Source organism: Nomascus leucogenys, chromosome 22a (genome assembly GCF_006542625.1).
Source record: "Nomascus leucogenys isolate Asia chromosome 22a, Asia_NLE_v1, whole genome shotgun sequence".
In the NCBI taxonomy this organism is placed as follows: Eukaryota; Metazoa; Chordata; class Mammalia; order Primates; family Hylobatidae; genus Nomascus; species Nomascus leucogenys.
In genome coordinates this window covers 36,542,784-36,563,213 of record NC_044402.1, presented here as the reverse complement: position 1 = coordinate 36,563,213, position 20,430 = coordinate 36,542,784, and the positions used below count along the sequence as shown (strand labels likewise).

Sequence of the window (20,430 nt, the reverse complement as noted above, 5' to 3'; positions counted from 1 at the left end):
ATGAAGCCAAATTACAAATGTCTGTATTGTCGGTAATGTATTTTTCTTAATCATTCCTAAACTTACTTTTAGCCTCTGTTTTATTAACTAAATTTTCTGCATTTATATTAATTGTGGAGACAGGCTGGTGTAGTGGATGAAATGTGAACTTTAGAGAAAGATTCCTTCAGTTTTAAGCTGAGCCCTTCAACTTTATAACACATTAGCAGAATATAACATTAAAAATTTAGGAAAAATTAAAAGGATCAGATTCTTCATCTGTAAATGGGGAGAAGTATAAATAATGAATGGAAATATTTTCAGGGTTTTATGGGGCAGTATAATTTAAATGCCTAATAATACTATTTAGTTCATGATTGGTGTGAAAAACATCTCTGCTTCTGATCATCCTTTGTTAAAATTTCAAACCAGCTGTGAAATAAATGTTGTAGTGCAGGCATCAAGGGAAGAAATCTAAATAATTTATAGACACAAAGAAATGAGTCTTTGGGTGATCATCTACAGTTATAGTAGTTGAATAGATGCTGTGTTTCTCAGTCTTTTGCAAATGACTTTTGGAGAATTGTTAACCTCTCAAAAATATATTCAGTTTTAAAATGAGCACTTTATGGCATTTAAGAACATTAAATAATTACTTAAGAGAATACTTGAAAAATTTGGTAAAACAACAACATGTTATCCAGATTACAGTTCATGGTGTTAACTCATTTTGTTATACCTGATTTTAAGAGATTTCACAATTTTCTCAATATTTATCCAAAAGTATTCCTATGCAGGTAAAATATTCTTTTAAAAACGATATACAATGAGGTCCTGTAAAATTATAATTGCTCACAGACACCAGCTGAAGCAGAGACTGATATGTGTCTGAATTAGTTAGCTACTACTACAGTAATGATATTTAACAAACTGTGTCTCTCTCCCTCTATTCTGCATCTTACAGCAGCAAACTGATTCTCACCTACCAGGCCAGCAAGCCACTTGTGGTTTAGCTGATCTAGGATGGTCTGCACTGAGTGGCTCTGTCTCAGAATATGGGTTCACTGGATGTGGCTTCAAACTCATATCTGCACAAGTTCTGGTCTACTTCACGTCTTTCATCCTTCCTGAGGCTTGCTGTTTTCAAAGTTAAGGGAACAAATTGTAAGGGAAGGTGAAACTTGCTCAGGACATTTAAAACATTTGCTATTGTCAATTCTGCTGATTTTCCACTGACAAAGCAAATTTTATGGCCAAAGCCAATATCAATGAGATGGGGAAATAGATATTGCTCACTCTCCTGAGAAGAACTGCAAAGTCACATGGCAAAGGTATGGGTGCATGGAGAGAATGAATAAATTAGAAGGATCTGATCTACTATGGTGTTCACCAAACTTTCCTTCCTGAGAAAATACTTAAATTATATTTCTCTTGCTGATAGGGTGTCACATGGGAAGGGGTAATGCCAATGAAATGTAGTTAGAAGTGACAAATGCCAATTCCATGCTTGGCTCGTAAAACCTCTCACACTATGCTTCTTGCTCTCTCCTTATTAATTTGCTGGCTAAGTGTGGAGGACTCTTGGACCTGGAATAATATGTCCAAGCTACACAGTCGTAATGGAAGGAAACTGGACTCTAATTTTATACAGGAGAGCCTCTAAGTAGTCTCACAATGATGTGTGACATTAGGCCTAATTAAACTTTTGTTGTGTATTAATCTTCTCAGATCTTTGGCATTATTTGTTATAGTAGCTAGCCTATGATACTAGACTCTTCAACTTCTTAACTTCCATCCTAAATATTCAAGTGTCTAAAATAATTCCACCAAAGAATCAAATACGTGTTCTGGATAAGAGATCATCCTCAGCACTTCCATCAGGACTCAGGCGAATCTAAGTAGGGCATATCTATCAAAGCACTTCATTTGGAATATTGAGGGGGAGATTGTACTTCTGAACTGAGAAGGCTGTTATTTAAAATGGTAGGATGGATTTCAGTGGATGTGTTTGAATAGTGAAATTTACTTTCAGATTGAGGTATTTGAGGGGAATTATTGGGGAAAAATTGAAAAGCTGTGGGCAAACTTAATTTTTATTGTTTAATTACTACTTCTAACAAAGCTAATGAATGCACATGGCAATAAATTCAAATTGTATAAAAGGATATATAATTAAAAACTAAATCTCTCTGTCTTCTCTCCAGATATAACTAAGATAATGGTTCCCTATGTAAATCCTCAAGCATTTTTTTCTGTGTATATACTCTACATAAGAGCCGTTTTGTGCTGGTTCTTAATGCTGGTATGAGTACTGATTCCCACACTTTAAGAATTGGGTGCTAGGCCTACACCTTTTCTATCCACTGCCGTATAACTAATGCCAGATGGTACCTTGACAATATCTGAGGTGATGCTGTGTGACAGTACCTATTGTGATGATCAGAATTTATGCTTCAAAGATTTTATAACTTGCAGAAGATGCCAAATTTCTATCTAACCGAAAATATTATGCTCAGTCTAAATGCAATGTTAAAATATTAGAGTTTAATTTATTTCATCTTGGAATTGCAATCTGGAATTTAGGAGTTTATTTTTTTTGGTAGCAAAATGGTGCATGGTGTCAGGTGAAATTATGTAATTTCTCTCAGTAAAGCAACAAAGGTATACAATCTGCATCTAAGCTATTCTACTTACTTTTCTGTAAGTACCTTGGATTAGAGCATGCTTTTTTCTTGAAGTGATGGGGTCTTTTGTGTACCTTACCTCTGCCCTCAGTAACTGTAATTGTGTGGGGCCCTGAGAGTCCAGTTTCCTGAAGCTGAAAAAAAACACACTTTGTATGAGGAGGGATATTGAGAGGTCATTTGTACCAACGGTGACCAGATGGCTTTGAAATTTTGAAGAAGCTCGGTGTGGGGGCTGTTTGGAATCAAGGGCAGATTTGAAACCATATGGGATTGTTTTAGTCCAGAAAAGTTGAAATTTATAAAGAAGAATGGCTAAAAATAAACCCAGTCTTGGGCAATGGCTGGAGGAGGAGCAATTCCTCAGAGTTGGGAATACTGGGTTCTTGGCTTCTTGCTATAAATATGTGAATCCCTCCTCTCTCCTCCCCATTCTTTGCCTCCTGTGACCCTCCATCACTTTGTTCCCTGTTTGCTTTTTTTCTCAATGGAGACTTTATAATTTTGTTGTTTACTGTCTGTGGTGCAGGGAATGTTACTGTCAGGTCTGTTGAAAGGCTGCCATGGAAAGGGTCAGCCTCGTCATTTGTTTTTTTATGGAACCTCCTGCTCTAAGCTAGCAAAGCCCTAAATCATACCCTTGTTCTGGGAGACAAAGTAATAGACGAAATGGTTATTTAAAACAGGGGAACTAAAACGTCACTCAAATATCCCTAACAAAATTGTTTATTTTACTCTCACCTTTAATCACAAGTAGAATTATTCTTTATTCACAAATACAGTGAATCTAAGCTTTTAGCTGAGCATTTAGTGGAACATCTACCCAGTAAGCCTTGCTTATGTTGCAGACAGCTACCCTGAGGAGTGATTTGAATTTAAATGTGATTCCCTTATTAGTTTCTGCTAACTGCAAATATCCCAGGCACTTAATTAAGTGGCTGAGTAATGTATGAATGCTCACTTCTGCTTGTCATGCAGAACAAAGTGATGTATTTATATTCCATGCACAATATGAAATTTAATGACACGGGCAACAGTAATTTAGAAAACCTTTGTTTTATTGTCCTTGTTTTTGCTTAAGCAATTTCTTCGCTTTGTCATAGTTTGGCCAGGACAGTGAAATAAGACTTGGTCTAAATGTTAGCTTCTGGCAGGTGACATTTCCTAATAAACCATAGGTTCTTCTGTGCCATCTAATGACTGTAAATATCGGTGAGTTTTCGTTAACTATGCTACTTTGGCTTTTGTTCCTAACTCTAATTTTGATTTAATAGCAGAGAGCAATTAGTTTACCTGGCTGGTTAGCCATTGAAACAAAAGAGAAAATGTAGATTCTGCTTGGATTTGAACAAATGCGTTGGGTTGCAAAGTAAACAAATATAAAAACAACCAGTACTTCTTTTTTGAACACTAGATGATGGAGAGCAATAATATTGAGGCAAACTCTCCTGATAAGTATCAGGGGACGAGTTTCATGTTTTTTGTTTTTCTAATATTGATATTTATTTTTTACTTCAGGAATGCAAAAATCCAAGATATTTTTGTTTGCTATTTAAGGTGAATTCCAAAGCTTTGGCACTAGTTTCCCTCTATCCCAGTCTCTCTGGGTTTCCCTTAGGCTCACATAATACTTCAGATACTTCTAAATTAAATGTGCATGTCTTGTCGTTTTAAACTGGGATGTGCATATGTTTGGTCATTTGGACAGATGTTTGACTTGTCAGATGGTGCTATTGTCATGCACAACAGAAGGAATTCATGTCCTTTCTGTTTCAGCTCCTTTGCTCCACGTGTGGGGTTAGGAAGCTTCTTTAATTAGAGTCTCAACTCTTTCTGTTCTGGAAATCCTAACCTCAATTAGTCTAGTCTCTTTATTTAGACTGTGTCATTTGTTTCCTAATGGATTTAGGTGGGTGATGAATTGGATCAAAGTTGCAACATATTACTTCCTGGTATAAAACGTATTTTATATGCTGAATTCTGTGCCACAAGAAAGCTGCAACCTTCATCTGAACCATAATTCCTGACTTCATGAGGAACTGTGTGCAAATTATGTACCCTTACTTTCACATACCTGCATAATCTCTTTCCTGTCAGCTTCAGCCACACTCTGCCCAATCTCACTCCAACCAATGCAGAATGACGTCAGGCTGCTGGGAGAACATTGCTGCGCAGTTCCTGTCAGAGAAGCCCTACTGCTCAGTAAATTCTTGGCAGTGCTATTCCTTGGTGCCTTGATAACCATAAACTGCTGTTCTGTTTAAAACAATTATTGCATTCTGCAAAATTCTTAGTCGTATTTGACAATATTTCAGTCTTACTTTTCTGCTCCTCTCCTATCACACCCTGAATTCTAGGTGTGCTGACAAGGCACTGAGCAAGGGAATGGGAAAATACTGGAAATGTAGCAAGAAATGCAAGGAACTGTTCTGATCTCCTAATTTCTGTGCACCTGCATTTGATGGGATTACTCGCTCTGGCTCTGAAATCAATCGTCTTCTGTCTCATCCCCTTCAGCCATTGTGACCTCACCATATGCCCCTGACTGGAGAGAAGCCCAGGTTGGCTGCCTACAATTAGAGTCCACATATGTTCGGGGGAGGGACCCCAGAAGGCGGCTGACAGTATTCCTTTAGCCAGAAATCCCTTCAGGGAAGAGAAGGGTGCTCCCCTTTGCCTGCTTTTATACTACAGACTGTTTCCAACTCCAGCTAGAAGTGACTATTGCCGATTATGGTAACTTACCTTTACCCTCCAGCTGTAGAGCTCAGCCGGTGGATCTTACCCATTTTGGCAAAAAAAAAAACCTTCCTTTATTTCTCTTTTTTTCTTTGTTTTCAGCTAATCAGTGGTGACAAGCTCCCTTTGACTGCTCACTTCTCCAGTGAGGCTTCAAGCTTCTAGGCATCAAGATTAGTAAGGCTCTCTTCTGGGTGGGCCAGTTTGTTTCTCAGTGACATGAAAACATTGCCTGGGGTGTGCACTGGGTGAGGCTTGTCAGTCAAGATATGATTTTGCACTTCTGATGGATTTTCCAACTATTCACTATAAGTTGAAGATACTAGAAATACATACTTCCCTATATCTCTTCTCCTAACCACATTGAATTGTTTTTATTTGAACAGTTGAATGCAGCATGACAGCAGAATATTAGGGTTGGAAATACACTTAAATGTTCACTCTATACATCCATCTGGTGCTTAAATTCTAGCCACAGTTCCTGACTTTCATCCAGCCTAGATTTGAATCCTTTCAGAAAGAGGAGACTCATGTTCTTCCAAAGCAAGTAATTCTGTCCAGCACACAAGCACGCACACACATATTTTTACATACACATTCATATACACAGACTGAGCCCTTGCCACTAAATCACCTCTGTCCTTTTCTTGAGTTGTGTGGTTGAAGTTTGGAGCATAGATGTAAGATAGGGCAATTATTGATTCTTGGTGAGGTCCAACACCATCTTCCATACCAAGCTATCAAGGTATTCATTCACCTGCCGGATTTGACATCTGCAAGTTTAATTAAGCGCATATATATATATGCGCTTAATATATATATATATATATATATATATATAGAGAGAGAGAGAGAGAGAGAGAGAGAGAGGGACAGTATAGACTATTACTCAAGTGACATTATTGTAAGACGAACCTGGATTCTAAGCCTAACAATAGCATAACTAATTGTTAAGATTTGGAATTTGTTACTAAATCTCTCTGAGCATAAATTCCTTATCTGTAAGAAATAAGGATAATAGTATGTATTTCATAGAGTAACAGAGATAATACAGTAACACAGAGATAATACAGAAAAAATACTTTGCAAAGTGCTGTAGCACATAGCTGAGAGTTAATAAATGCCATTATTATTGCCATTATTACTTCTTAACCTATATTCAAATTGATGGCCAAAATGTTTATTAGGAGTGAAGCAAGGCCAGACAGTCTTAACATATATGGCTTGATAGTTTTCCTATTGGTGTGGATCGGTTTAATAACAACTCATCTGGGCATTTTTTCAAATAGTAATTGCACTGATATCCAGATATCCAGATATTTTTTTCTCCATTTTGCTCACGTAGTTATTCTGAGAGTTTTCAGTAGGCAGTGAGGATTTATAAGTGAATACAGACTGTTATTGTTTGCTCCTTAGGTACCTAGATTATTAGGACTCATATATTTTTTCATCTAAGTATTCCTTTTATTAATTTCCCTGCAGTATTTTCCAGAAAATATTTCAAGCGGAATATACTTATTTTCCAGTTTTGAAAACAACTAGATTGCCCATCTCCATTTCTCTCTATCATCTACTGCATTGTTCTATAGACAGCTGCTACCCTAATAAGGTATTTTGCAAGTCCTCTCTATGTTCTCGTAGGCATTTTAAAGCTTATCCTTCATGAATGTTGTTTCAGGATTCTGATAGAGAGTTGTTAAACTAATTTGGCTTTTTTAACTGATAAGAAGACAGATGCAACAATTCTATCTCAAGAGCCAGACTGTATCTCTTCAGAACCTGAGATTTAGATAAGACGCTCAGTTAAATAAATGCTCAGAAATGGAAAATAATTTTATGTTAGCCCAGGACATAGAAGTACAAGCACTACTTGTCAAGTACCTACTTTAAACTATTGGCATATAAAACAAAGTATGGAAAAATGTATTGCATACTATATGCCATGTGTTACTTGAGCTAATTTTAAAAACCTTTGTTTGTTTGCTTTTCAAAACAACCTCATGTTGTAGAATGACATTATCGACATTTTATACACAAACAAACTGAAGTTCAGAGCAATTAAGCAACTTGCCCAAGACATTTATGTAAGTCAGTAGCAGAGTCTAGATTCAAACTATGGTATCACATATTTCATTTGGTATTGCTGCCATGAAAAAAATGTGAAACTTATATAAATGAATCAAATATAACATAAATATGAATTTGATATTTCATAAATTAGTATCTGCAGTTAATTTCATTTTTACTAATTCCTCTGGGGGAAGCATATTAAGCATGTCAAAGATCTTTAGGTAGAAGCTACTTAGAATCAAATATATGTATGTATACATATATATGGCATATGTATGTATGTGTGTATATATATATGGCATATATATATATATGCCATCAATTTAGGGACGTGGTTCTTTTTTCCTGACCTTTTTGAGATAACTCTGGCTTAGGTTATTAAAATAGTGTTGGTAATGGTGGTGTATCTGATGGTAAATATTTTAGAAGAAAGTGATGCTTGTATAGCAGAGTATATTAGTTTAAATACAATTTCTGTTTACTGAAACATTCCACATTAAACATTACAAAAGTAAGATTGGTTAGTGTTGTGCTGAATCACAAAGTGCTTGACAGTGGTCTACCTAATTTTGATCTTCTCTGAAGAACTTTAGAGAGCAGACTAAATTCAGAATTATGAATGTCATTTGACTAAGTACAGAAAGTATTTTATCTAAGAAGACTGCACCTACACTAATGTAAACCTTCTGTCTATTGGAGAGAGAAAAATGGTAAAAAGGCATCCTATCTGCTAGGCCAAGTGTACTCTACACCCCTGAGATGTCTTTGCAGAAATGTCACTAATCACAGGTTGGTTAAAAAAAACAAAAGCAATCTTGGCAACATTGCTTTTCCCCCTTCTCATGATACAACACTCTTCATTTTGAGTAGCCTATGGGGGTATAATATAAATGCCTGGTCTTATTTAACATTTATGTACATGTATTTTCATACACTATATTGAAATTGCTAATGCATATTCAGTGTTAGCAAATTGGCCTGACCCTGATGCATATTTATATTTGATAATCCAAGAGGAACCTCACATTGCTATAGAGAAACAAGAGGTTGCTTCTCAACATGTGGAAAGGGCTGAAGATTTTTAAAAAGGTTTGATTGTTCCGTTTAGTATAGGTACCTCTGACGTTGTAAGCCCAGTTAAGTTGCAAGTTAAAAGCTCAGTATGCACTCTTAACTTGGAAGACTCGCGGACTCATAGAGGGAGAAAGCTTCATTTCTGTTTCTCATAGCTTTCTTCTTCTATTAAGAACAAAGGGATGAGGCCAGTCAAGCTATACATTTTACTGAACATGATTTCTTCGTAAGGATTTTGAAGGTACAAGAATGCAAAACTAACAAGATCCTCTTCCTACCCTCAAAAAGATTATAGCCTTTAAAAACAAATGCATTATCAACTTCAGGAAGAATTTTCATTCTGTCATCCTGAATAAAACTTCCTTAGTCTGTATGAAGAGTGACAAATTAGATATATAGCTTTTGTGTCAATCAAGTCATTCTGCATCGTAGTTTCTCTGTTACCAAACACAAGAGAAAACAAAACCAAAACAGCTCTACTGAACCTTTTTATATGAACTATTCCTTAGCCCTGTAATCATCTTTTTGGTTTTCTACATGACCTGTTCCATATGCTACAGATGATTACGTGGCTGATAATTAGATCCAATATGCATATTTATAATCATATTTTAAGCATGTTAATTGTCATTACACAGCTAAACAATGAGAGCAGTGTTAGTGTATTGACTTCAGCTCAGTTGTTTCATATCTGCTTTCTACTTTTTTTTCCCCAAATATTTCTAAGTTGTTCATTGTGTAATCAAAATGTCTTTGCAAGCTCACGTCTATTCCTCCACACAATAACTGCTATCATTACTTAAAGGTCCACTACCTGTCAGGTACTCAATTAGGGCATCTCACAAATGTGTGGAGGAAAGGATTGAGGAGATGATGCATGTACATCATAGATGGAAGTGTCTCAAACATAAAATAGAGGTTATGGATTAATACTACAAATTAATAGCTATAATATTTAAGAACACTATATTTTATACTTACAATAAAAGACTATCAATTAGTTATGGTAACGATATTATAGTAGAGCAAGTTGTTTGTCAGAGAATGTTATTTGTCTATTGACTCATGGCTGATAATTGTTGGTCTCGTACTGGAACCCAGGTCTTAGCAATTCCATAGTCTGTGTTGCAAAATGATATAATATGTCATCTTGTCATAGGACTAATAATTATGACATATCTGCTTTTAGAGTCCTCAAATTTACACCAGCTTTTTTGCAGTGGCACAATCTCAGCTCACTGCAACCTTCACCTGCTGGGTTCAAGCGATTCTTGTGCCTCAGCATCCCGAGTAACTGGGATTACAAGAACATGCCACCATGCCCAGCTAATTTTTGCATTTTTAGTAGAGATGGGGTTTCACCATGTTGGCCAGACGGGTCTTGAACTCCTGACCTCAAGTGATCTGTCCACCTCAGACTCCCAAAGTGCTGGGATTACAGGCGTGAGCCACCACTCCTGGCCTATAGCAGCCTTTGAATATTTAGAATTAGTTTCATAAATCTTTGCATTTTATTAAAAAAAGACAACTTAGGGTCTAACCACACATACACCTACCCTAACACATATAGTATTGATTTCATAAAGAAATAGGGTAAGTTGTATAAAGATGAGAGATGCATTTCCATCTTTGATGCTGTTTATCACTCATTTATCCATTTATTTAAAAATATGTCTCAAATTCTTACAATGCAGAATAAACTACTCTACAATTAAGTTGATAAGGTTACTTTTACATAGGAAATAGGTGAACTCAAACTATTTTTACTTAACTCTCACTGTACTAACTATTTAATCATACTGAAAGCATTCAGCACATACTTGACTTCCAGGTGTTGCATATATAAAATATACTTTTCTTCAGATCCCTGCCCTCTTCTCAATGACCTTGTTAACTTTTCATAGTGAGTACATGTTTAAATATATTTTACTTAATTTGAAATGGCAAAGAATGGCCAAAGAATATTTTTTCCCAATAACTTTTAAAAAGGATTGCAGAGCTTTCTTCTTTGGTTAATTTAAGAGCAGACTTGCCTACAAAAAGAAGGGGAAGTTAAATGTTTGCTGATATCTTTTCCAGCCCTGGTATAGTATTGCTGGGTCTATTAGAGATACCTTTCTATAAAGTTCAACAGATAATCACACATAGAGTTCTGCCTGAATATAGAGATATTAAACTTATATGATCTATCTACTTGCCCTCAGGGTCAAAAACAGTCTCTCTCTCTCTCTTTCTCTTTCTCACTTCACATTCTTCTCCAATCCCCTCATTGTGTAAAATGACTTGCAACATAATTCTTCAAAGATTGATGGAGTTCACATTGCATGTATTTTACAGGAATATTTTATGCATAGCTAAATGTTTGTTCTTAACCAATCAGGTACACTACAATAATTTCTCTACTTCCTAAGTCTTTCTCACAAAAAGTCTAGGACTGGTATCCTGGAAATAATTTATTTTTAACATGGTTCAGTTTGCTACTCTGTCATCACGGTGTGACTGGGTAGAATAGAAATGCTTGGTACCTCATGTGACTACTCCTGTGGCTGATGTAGAGTGCCAGGTATAATATAATCCATGGTTTTGTCCTTGCTGCTCCACTGTCATGTACATTTCAGATGTGATATCATTGATATGCCTTTAGAAATCAAATTGTGGCTCTGTAATATATCTTTTGTTTCATAAGAGCTTAACAATTTCTTAGCATTGGCTCATAACAAACTTGACAATTTCCTTGTTCTGTCTTTCTCTCCCTCTCACTATCTTTCCTTCCCTACCTCCTAATCCTGAGTTACATACTTTATTTTGACAAAGACTTCATCAGTCAAAATATGCTTTAATTTGACATCAAAATATTAAAGATGGCCGGGCCAGATTTTAAATGTATAGTGGCTCACGCCTGTAATCCCAGCACTTTGGGAGGCCGAGGCGGGCGGATCACAAGGTCAGGAGTTTGAGACCAGCCTGGTCAACATGTTGAAACCCTGTATCTACTAAAGAGAAGAAAAATTAGCCAGGCATGGTGGCACGCACCTGTAATCCCAACTACTGACGAGGCTGAGGCAGGAGAATCGCTTGAACCTGAGGGATGGAGGTTGCAGTGAGCCAAGATTGCACCATTGCACTCCAGCCTGAGTGACAGGGCGAGGCTCTGTCTCAAAATATATATATATATATTTAAAAGATATAATTAGAAGGACATTATTCATAATTTTAAGCTGCCCTCCCCAAATGAATGAAATACATTTATGGCTTTTACCTGAAACCAAACAAAACAATACAAAACAACTTCATGTCCAAAGACTGTTCCATATTGATTCCAGTTTTCAAAAACACATGTGAAAGTTACGGTTTTAAATTTTTATTTTTAAGAATACAATTTTTTTCATTTTTTTATCTCAAAATAACCATGACTTTGAAAAGTAAGTTTTTTCACCTTACATTCCTTATAGAGAAATAAATAGAAACTTTAAGACTCCTTAAACAAATGGATTATTTCCCTTTACAATAATATATTATTTGTTTCTGTTTAATTTGTAGCTCGAAGGAAATCATGAGAGAGTGTCTAACTAGACTTCTTGCTTCTTGATTTCCTGGATCCAAGAGCAGGAATGAGGAGCTTTCTCCTGGTAATTTTGTTATAGAGCAATCAATGAGCTTGCTTCCTCATGCACATGGAGACCGACACCGTGACAAAGGCTTTTGAGAAAAGAAAAGCTTTATGGAGAGCTGACTGGCAAGGAAACAGAAGGAAATTCTCATTTCTGTCTCTCTGAGCTGGGGTCTGGACCAGATTTTATATGCATAGGGTAATGAGGCATGATCTGATTGGATAATCGGGCAAGATCTAGAACCCAGTCACATAAAGCCCTGGTGTCACCTGAAAGCTTTAGGATCCAGAATCCAGTGGTGACACCAGAGTTTTATCTGACTGGATTCTGGATCCTGCCACACAGTGTTCACTCTTCTTTTTTCCCTCTTTCTTTCTTTCTTGCTTTTTTTTTTTTTTTTTTTGGAGACGGAGTCTCGCCCTGTCACCCAGGCTGGAGTGCAGTGGTGCGATCTCGGCTCACTGCAACCTCTGCCTCCCGGGTTCAAGCAATTCTCCTGCCAGAGCCTCCGGAGCAGCTGGGATTACAGCCGCCAGCTAGTAATGCCCAGCTAATTTTTTATTTTTAGTAGAGACGGGGTTTCACTATGTTGGTCAGGCTGGTCTCGAATTCTTGACCTGTCATCCGCCAGCCTTGGCCTCCCGAAGTGCTGGGATTACAAGCGTGAGCCACCACGCCCGGCTGGTACACTATTCACTTTTTATTTTATTTTATTTTATTATTATACTTTAGGTTTTAGGGTACATGTGCACAATGTGCAGGTTTGTTACATATGTATCCATGTGCCATGTTGGTTTGCTGCACCCATTAACTCGTCATTTAGCTTTAGGTATATCTTCTAATGCTGTCCCTCCCCCCTCCCCCCACCCCACAACCGTCCCTGGAGTGTGATGTTCCCCTTCCTGTGTCCATGAGTTCTCATTGTTCAATTCCCACTTATGAGTGAGAACATGCAGTGTTTGGTTTTTTGTCCTTGCGATAGTTTACTGAGAATGATGGTTTCCAGTTTCATCCATGCCCCTACAAAGGACATGAACTCATCATTTTTTATGCCTGCATAGTATTCCATGGTGTATATGTGCCACATTTTCTTAATCCAGTCTATCGTTGTTGGACATTTGGGTTGGTTCCAACTCTTTGCTATTGTGAATAGTGCCGCAATAAACATACATGTGCATGTGTCTTTATAGCAGCATGATTTATAGTCCTTTGGGTATATACCCAATAATGGGATGGCTGGGTCAAATGGTATTTCTAGTTCTTGATCCCTGAGGAATTGCCACACTGACTTCCACAATGGTTGAACTAGTTTACAGTCCCACCAACAGTGTAAAAGTGTTCCTATTTCTCCACATCCTCTCCAGCACCTGTTATTTCCTGACTTTTTAATGATGGCCATTCTAACTGGTGTGAGATGGTATTTCATTGTGGTTTTGATATGCATTTCTCTGATGGCCAGTGATGATGAGCATTTTTTCATGTGTTTTTTGGCTGCATAAATGTCTTCTTTTGAGAAGTGTCTGTTCATGTCCTTTGCCCACTTTTTGATGGGGTTGTTTGTTTTTTTCTTGTAAATTTGTTTGAGTTCATTGTAGATTCTAGATATTAGCTCTTTGTCAGATGAGTAGGTTGCAAAAATTTTCTCCCATTCTGTAGGTTGCCTGTTCACTCTGATGGTAGTTTCTTTTGCTGTGCAGAAGCTCTTCAGTTTAATTAGATCCCATTTGTCAATTTTGGCTTTTGTTGCCATTGCTTTTGGTGTTTTAGACATGAAGTCCTTGCCCATGCCTGTGTCCTGAATGGCATTGCCTAGGTTTTCTTCTAGGGTTTTTATGGTTTTAGGTCTAACATGTAAGTCTTTAATCCGTCGTGAATTAATTTTTGTATAAGGTGTAAGGAAGGGATCCAGTTTCAGCTTTCTACATATGGCTAGCCAGTTTTCCCAGCACCATTTATTAAATAGGGAATCCTTTCCCCATTGCTTGTTTTTGTCAGGTTTGTCAAAGATCAGACAGTTGTAGATACGCAGCATTATTTCTGAGGGCTCTGTTCTGTTCCATTGATCTATGTCTCTGTTGTGGTACTGGTACCGTGCTGTTTTGGTTACTGTAGCCTTGTAATATAGTTTGAAGTCAGGTAGCGTGATGCCTCCAGCTTTGTTCTTTTGGCTTAGGATTGATTTGGCGATGCAGGCTCTTTTTTGGTTCCATATGAACTTTAAAGTATTTTTTTCCAATTCTGTGAAGAAAGTCATTGGTAGCTTGATGGGGATGGCATTGAATCTATAAATTACCTTGGGCAGTATGGCCATTTTCACGATATTGATTCTTCCTACCCATGAGCATGGAATGTTCTTCCATTTGTTTGTATCCTCTTTTATTTCATTGAGCAGTGGTTTGTAGTTCTCCTTGAAGAGGTCCTTCACATCCCTTGTAAGTTGGATTCCTAGGTATTTTATTCTCTTTGAAGCAATTGTGAATGGGAGTTCACTCATGATTTGGCTCTCTGTTTGTCTGTGATTGGTGTACAAGAATGCTTGTGATTTTTGTACATTGATTTTGTATTCTGAGACTTTGCTGAAGTTGCTAATCAGCTTAAGGAGATTTTGGGCTGAGACAATGAGGTTTTCTAGATATACAGTCATGTCATCTGCAAACAGGGACAATTTGACTTCCTCTTTTCCTAATTGCATACCCTTTATTTCCTTCTCCTGCCTGATTGCCCTGGCCGGAACTTCCAACACTATGTTGAATAGCAGTGGTGAGAGAGGGCATCCCTGTCTTGTGCCAGTTTTCAAAGGGAGTGCTTCCAGTTTTTGCCCATTCAGTATGATGTTGGCTGTGGGTTTGTCATAGATAGCTCTTATTATTTTGAGATACATCCCATCAATACCTAATTTATTGAGCGTTTTTAGCATGAAGGGTTGTTGAATTTAGTCAAACGGCTTTTCTGCATCTATTGAGATAATCATGTGGTTTTTGTCTTTGGTTCTGTTTATATGCTGGATTACATTTATTGATTTGCATATGTTGAACCAGCCTTGCATCCCAGGGATGAAGCCCACTGGATCATGGTGTGTAAGCTTTTTGATGTGCTGCTGGATTCGGTTTGCCAGTATTTTGTTGAGGATGTTTGCATCAATGTTCATCAAGGATATTGGTCTGAAATTCTCTTTTTTGGTTGTGTCTCTGCCAGGCTTTGGTATCAGGACGATGCTGGCCTCATAAAATGTGTTAGGGAGGATTCCCTCTTTTTCTATCGATTGGAATAGTTTCAGAAGGAATGGTACCAGTTCCTCCTTGTACCTCTGGTAGAATTCGGCTGTGAATCCATCAGGTCCTGGACTCTTTTTGGTTGGGAAGCTGTTGATTATTGCCACAATTTCAGAATCTGTTATTGGTCTATTCAGAGATTCAACTTCTTCCTGGTTTAGTCTTGGGAGGGTGTATTTGTCGAGGAATTTATCCATTTCTTCTAGATTTTCTAGTTTATTTGTGTAGAGGTGTTTGTAGTATTCTCTGATGGTAGATTGTATTTCTGTGGGATCGATGGTGATATCCCCTTTATCATTTTTTATTGCATCTATTTGATTCTTCTCTCTTTTCTTCTTTATTAGTCTTGCTAGTGGTCTATCAATTTTGTTGATCTTTTCAAAAAACCAGCTCCTGGATTCACTAATTTTTTTGAAGGGTTTTTTGTGTCTCTATTTCCTTCAGTTCTGCTCTGATTTTAGTTATTTCTAGCTTTCTGCTAGCTTTTGAATGTGTTTGCTCTTGCTTTTCTAGTTCTTTTAATTGTGATGTTAGGGTGTCAATTTTGGATCTTTCCTGCTTTGTCTTGTGGGCATTTAGTGCTATAGATTTCCCTCTACACACTGCTTTGAATGTGTCCCAGACATTCTGGTATGTTGTGTCTTTGTTCTCATTGGTTTCAAAGAACCTCTTTATTTCTGCCTTCATTTCATTATGTACCCAGTAGTCATTCAGGAGCAGGTTGTTCAGTTTCCATGTAGTTGAGCGGTTTTGAGTGAGTTTCTTAATCCTGAGTTCTAGTTTGATTGCACTGTGGTCTGAGAGACAGTTTGTTATAATTTCTGTTCTTTTACATTTGCTGAGGAGAGCTTTACTTCCAACTATGGTCAATTTTGGAATAGGTGTGGTGTGGTGCTGAAAAAAATGTATATTCTGTTGTTTTGGGGTGGAGAGTTCTGTAGATGTCTATTAGGTCCGCTTGGTGCAGAGCTGAGTTCAATTCCTGGATATCCTTGTTAACTTTCTGTCTCGTTGATCTGTCTAATATTGACAGTGGGGTGTTAAAATCTCCCATTATTAGTGTGTGGGAGTTTAAGTCCCTTTGTAGGTCACTCAGGACTTGCTTTATGAATCTGGGTGCTCCTGTGTTGGGTGCATATATATTTAGGATAGTTAGCTCTTCTTGTTGAATTGATCCCTTTACCATTATGTAATGGCCTTTGTCTCTTTTGATCTTTGTTGGTTTAAAGTCTGTTTTATCAGAGACTAGGATTGCAACCCCTGCCTTTTTTTGTTTTCCATTTGCTTGATAGATCTTCCTCCATCCCTTTATTTTGAGTCTATGTGTGTCTCTGCACATGAGATGCATTTCCTGAATACAGCACACTGATGGGTCTTGACTCCTTATCCAATTTGCCAGTCTGTGTCTTTTAATTGGAGCATTTAGCCCATTTACATTTAAAGTTAATATTGTTATGTGTGAATTTGATCCTGTCATTATGATGTTAGTTGGTTATTTTGCTTGTTAGTTGATGCAGTTTCTTCCTAGCCTGGACGGTGTTTACAATTTGGCATGTTTTTGCAGGGGCTGGTACCGGTTGTTCCTTTCCATCTTTAGTGCTTCCTTCAGGAGCTCTTTTAGGGCAGGCCTGGTGGTGACAAAATCACTCAGCATGTGCTTGTCTGGAAAGTATTTTATTTCTCCTTCACTTATGAAGCTTAGTTTGGCTTGATATGAAATTCTGGGTTGAAAATTCTTTTCTTTAAGGATGTTGAATATCGGCCCCCACTCTCTTCTGGCTTGTAGAGTTTCTGCCGAGAGATCAGCTGTTCGTCTGATGGGCTTCCCTTTATGGGTAACCCGACCTTTGTCTCTGGCTGCCCTTACCATTTTTTCCTTCATTTCAACTTTGGTGAATCTGACAATTATGTGTCTTGGAGTTGCTCTTCTCGAGGAGTATCTTTGTGGCATTCTCTGTATTTCCTGAATCTGAATGTTGGCCTGCCTTGCTAGATTGGGGAAGTTCTCCTGGATAATATGTTGCAGAGTGTTTTCCAACTTGGTTCCATTCTCCCAGTCACTTTCAGGTACACCAATCAGACGTAGGTTTGGTCTTTTCACATAGTCCCATATTTCTTGGAGGCTTTGTTCATTTCTTTTTATTCTTTTTTCTCTAAACTTCCCTTCTCGCTTCATTTCATTCATTTCATCTTCCATCACTGATACCCTTTCTTCCAGTTGATCGCATCTGCTACTGAGGCTTCTGCAATCTTCGCGTAGTTCTCGAAACTTGGCTTTTAGCTCCATCAGCTCCTTTAAGCCCTTCTCTGCGTTGGTTATTCTAGTTATCCATTCATCTAATTTTTTTTCAAAGTTTTTAACTTCTTTGCCATTGTTTTGAATTTCCTCCCATAGCTCAGAGTAGTTTGATCGTCTGAAGCCTTCTTCTCTCAACTCGTCAAAGTCATTCTCCGTCCAGCTTTGTTCCATTGTTCGTGAGGAGCTGCATTCTTTTGGAGGAGGAGAGGTGCTCTGCTTTTTAGAGTTTCCAGTTTTTCTGCTCTGTTTTTTCCCCATCTTTGTGGTTTTATCTACTTTTGGTCTTTGATGATGGTGATGTACAGATGGGTTTTTGGTGTGGATGTACTTTCTGTTTGTTAGTTTTCCTTCTACCAGACAGGACCCTCAGCTGCAGGTCTGTTGGAGTTTGCTAAAGGTCCACTCCAGACCCTGTTTGGCTGAGTGTCAGCAGCGGTGGATGCAGAACAGCGGATTTTCATGAGACTGCAAATTCAGCTGTCTGATAGTTCCTCTGGAAGTTTTGTCTCAGAGGAGTACCTGGCTGAGTGAGGTGTCAGTCTGTCCTTATTGGGGGTGCCTCCCAGTTAGGCTGCTCCGGGGTGAGGGACCCACTTGAGGAGGCAGTCTGCCCGTTCTCAGATCTCCAGCTGCGTGCTGGGAGAACCACTACTCTCTTCAAAGCTGTCAGATCGGGACATTTAAGTTTGTAGAGGTTCCTGCTGACTTTTTGTTTGTCTGTGCCGTGCCCCCAGAGGTGTAGCCTACAGAGGCAGGCAGGCCTCCTTGAGCTGTGATGGGCTCCACCCAGTTCGAGCTTCCTGGCTGCTTTGTTTACCTAAGCAAGCCTGGGCAATGGCGGGCACCCCTCCCCCAGCCTTGCTGCCGCCTTGCAGTTTGATCTCAGACTGCTGTGCTAGCAATCAGTGAGACTCCGTGGGCATAGGACCCTCCGAGCCAGGTGCGGGACACAATCTCCTGGTATGCCGTTTTCCAGGCCCATTGGAAAAGCGCAGTATTAGGGTGGGACTGACCTGATTTTCCAGGTGCCGTCTGTTACCCGTTTCTTTGACTAGGAAAGGGAACACCCTGACCCCTTGCACTTCCCGAGTGAGGCAATGCCTCGCCCTGCTTTGGCTCACGTACAGTGCGCTGCACCACCTGTCCTGCACCCACTGTTTGGCACTCCCTAGTGAGATGAACCCGGTACTTCAAATGGAAATGCAGAAATCACCCATCTTCTGTGTCGCTCACGCTGGGAGCTGTAGACCGGAGCTGTTCCTATTCAGCCATCTTGGCTCCGAAGCCCAGTGTTCACTTTTTAAAATCAGTCCCTGTACCTCAGTCTCAGCACCTGGGTTCTTCCACTGGTTGCATGCTTTGTTCATCTGGCTTTGTTCTCTTAGTCATAAATAAAACAATGATCAGGTTATGTGACCTTTTACCTGGGAGTCCATGGCAACCGAAGAAGGACTCACTTTGTTACTTAAATGTCAAGCCAGATTGGTCTCGTGCAGTTACAGTTTTCTACTGGATATTTGAGTTCTCATGAAGAAATATTCTATATTAATTTTCTTTTGGCTTAGAAATAGTTTATTATAACTTTTCCCAAGCCTTCCAGACAAAGCAGCCATTTTCTCCTACTATTTTCAATGATCATTTTCCATAATTAAATTCATGTTTTTCTTCTCCTGTGGAGAGATTTTATAAAATAAGAGGCAGCCTCTATAAATATTTATCACTTTTATTTCATGTTAGCAAACACGAACTTATGCATTTAAATACACTTCACTTCTTATATTTTACCTCTTATAGTATCTGTACTTGTGCTTTTTCAAACACTATTTTACATATTCAATAGGTGTTTTTGGTTTTATTTTATTTTTCCAAAATTGAGTCGTAATACCCTAATATTCTGCATTCTGCCTATCCAGGTTCGTGGTCACCTACTCTCTGGAGTAAATATTTCTAAAATCTTAGAATATTTCTCTTTCAAATTCACTCAGTGAGTTTGAAACTTTGCAGCTCTATTCCTCTCACCTGGCTATGTCCTCTCATCCTCCAAGAGCACTTTCAAGGCTATCCCTCTGAGAAGTATCCCTTCCCATTCTAATTCTCTTAGTCTGTCTACTCCTTGAATCCCTTTTGCACTTAAGACTCTGAAGCACAGAATTTAATTCTTTTGTATCTTTGGTTTAACTTCAAGTAGATGGTATAATTCTGAAGAACCAACTAGATCTGTCAGTGTGCTTTTGTGATCAGAGTAGCAAGTGCAATGTAATGTAAACATACTAACATTGATTGGGGTGTTACTACTTAAAAAATTTCAGAATATCATAGCATATTATATTGTCAAATATATGAAAATTTTTGTTATTTTACATTCTAAAGATTATTTAGAATATAACTTTTTTGAGTTGTTAGAGAAGGAATAATTGAGCCATAGAAAAATAAAATGATTTGAGCAAGAACTCATTGCAGATCATCGTATTTGGGATTGTACATTGCAATTTCTTAGTTGCAAGCATTTTAAAATAAAAATAATCTCTCCCCTTTTCTTAGATCAAGCATACATTACTCTGTAACACAAAACAAAAAGGAAAAACAGAAGAATGACAAGACAATAAAACACCAACATGCTCAGTTATTCAATACTTGCTATGACCTGAATATTTCTGTTCCCCCAAAGTTCGTATGTTGAAAACTAATATCCAATGCAATAG

General features: G+C 38.1%; 1 long non-coding RNA gene across 1 annotated transcript in view; it reads left to right on the top strand.

Moving 5' to 3' along the window:
- Positions 1-4,914: 4,914 nt before the first annotated feature.
- The window catches only part of LOC105737993, a 48,854-nt gene continuing 33,338 nt past the window's right edge, over positions 4,915-20,430 (top strand). The window contains exons 1-3 of the long non-coding RNA XR_001113709.2: positions 4,915-5,399; positions 5,505-5,650; positions 6,885-7,011. This is a non-coding gene — a long non-coding RNA (uncharacterized LOC105737993). The remainder of the gene's footprint in view (positions 5,400-5,504; positions 5,651-6,884; positions 7,012-20,430) is intronic.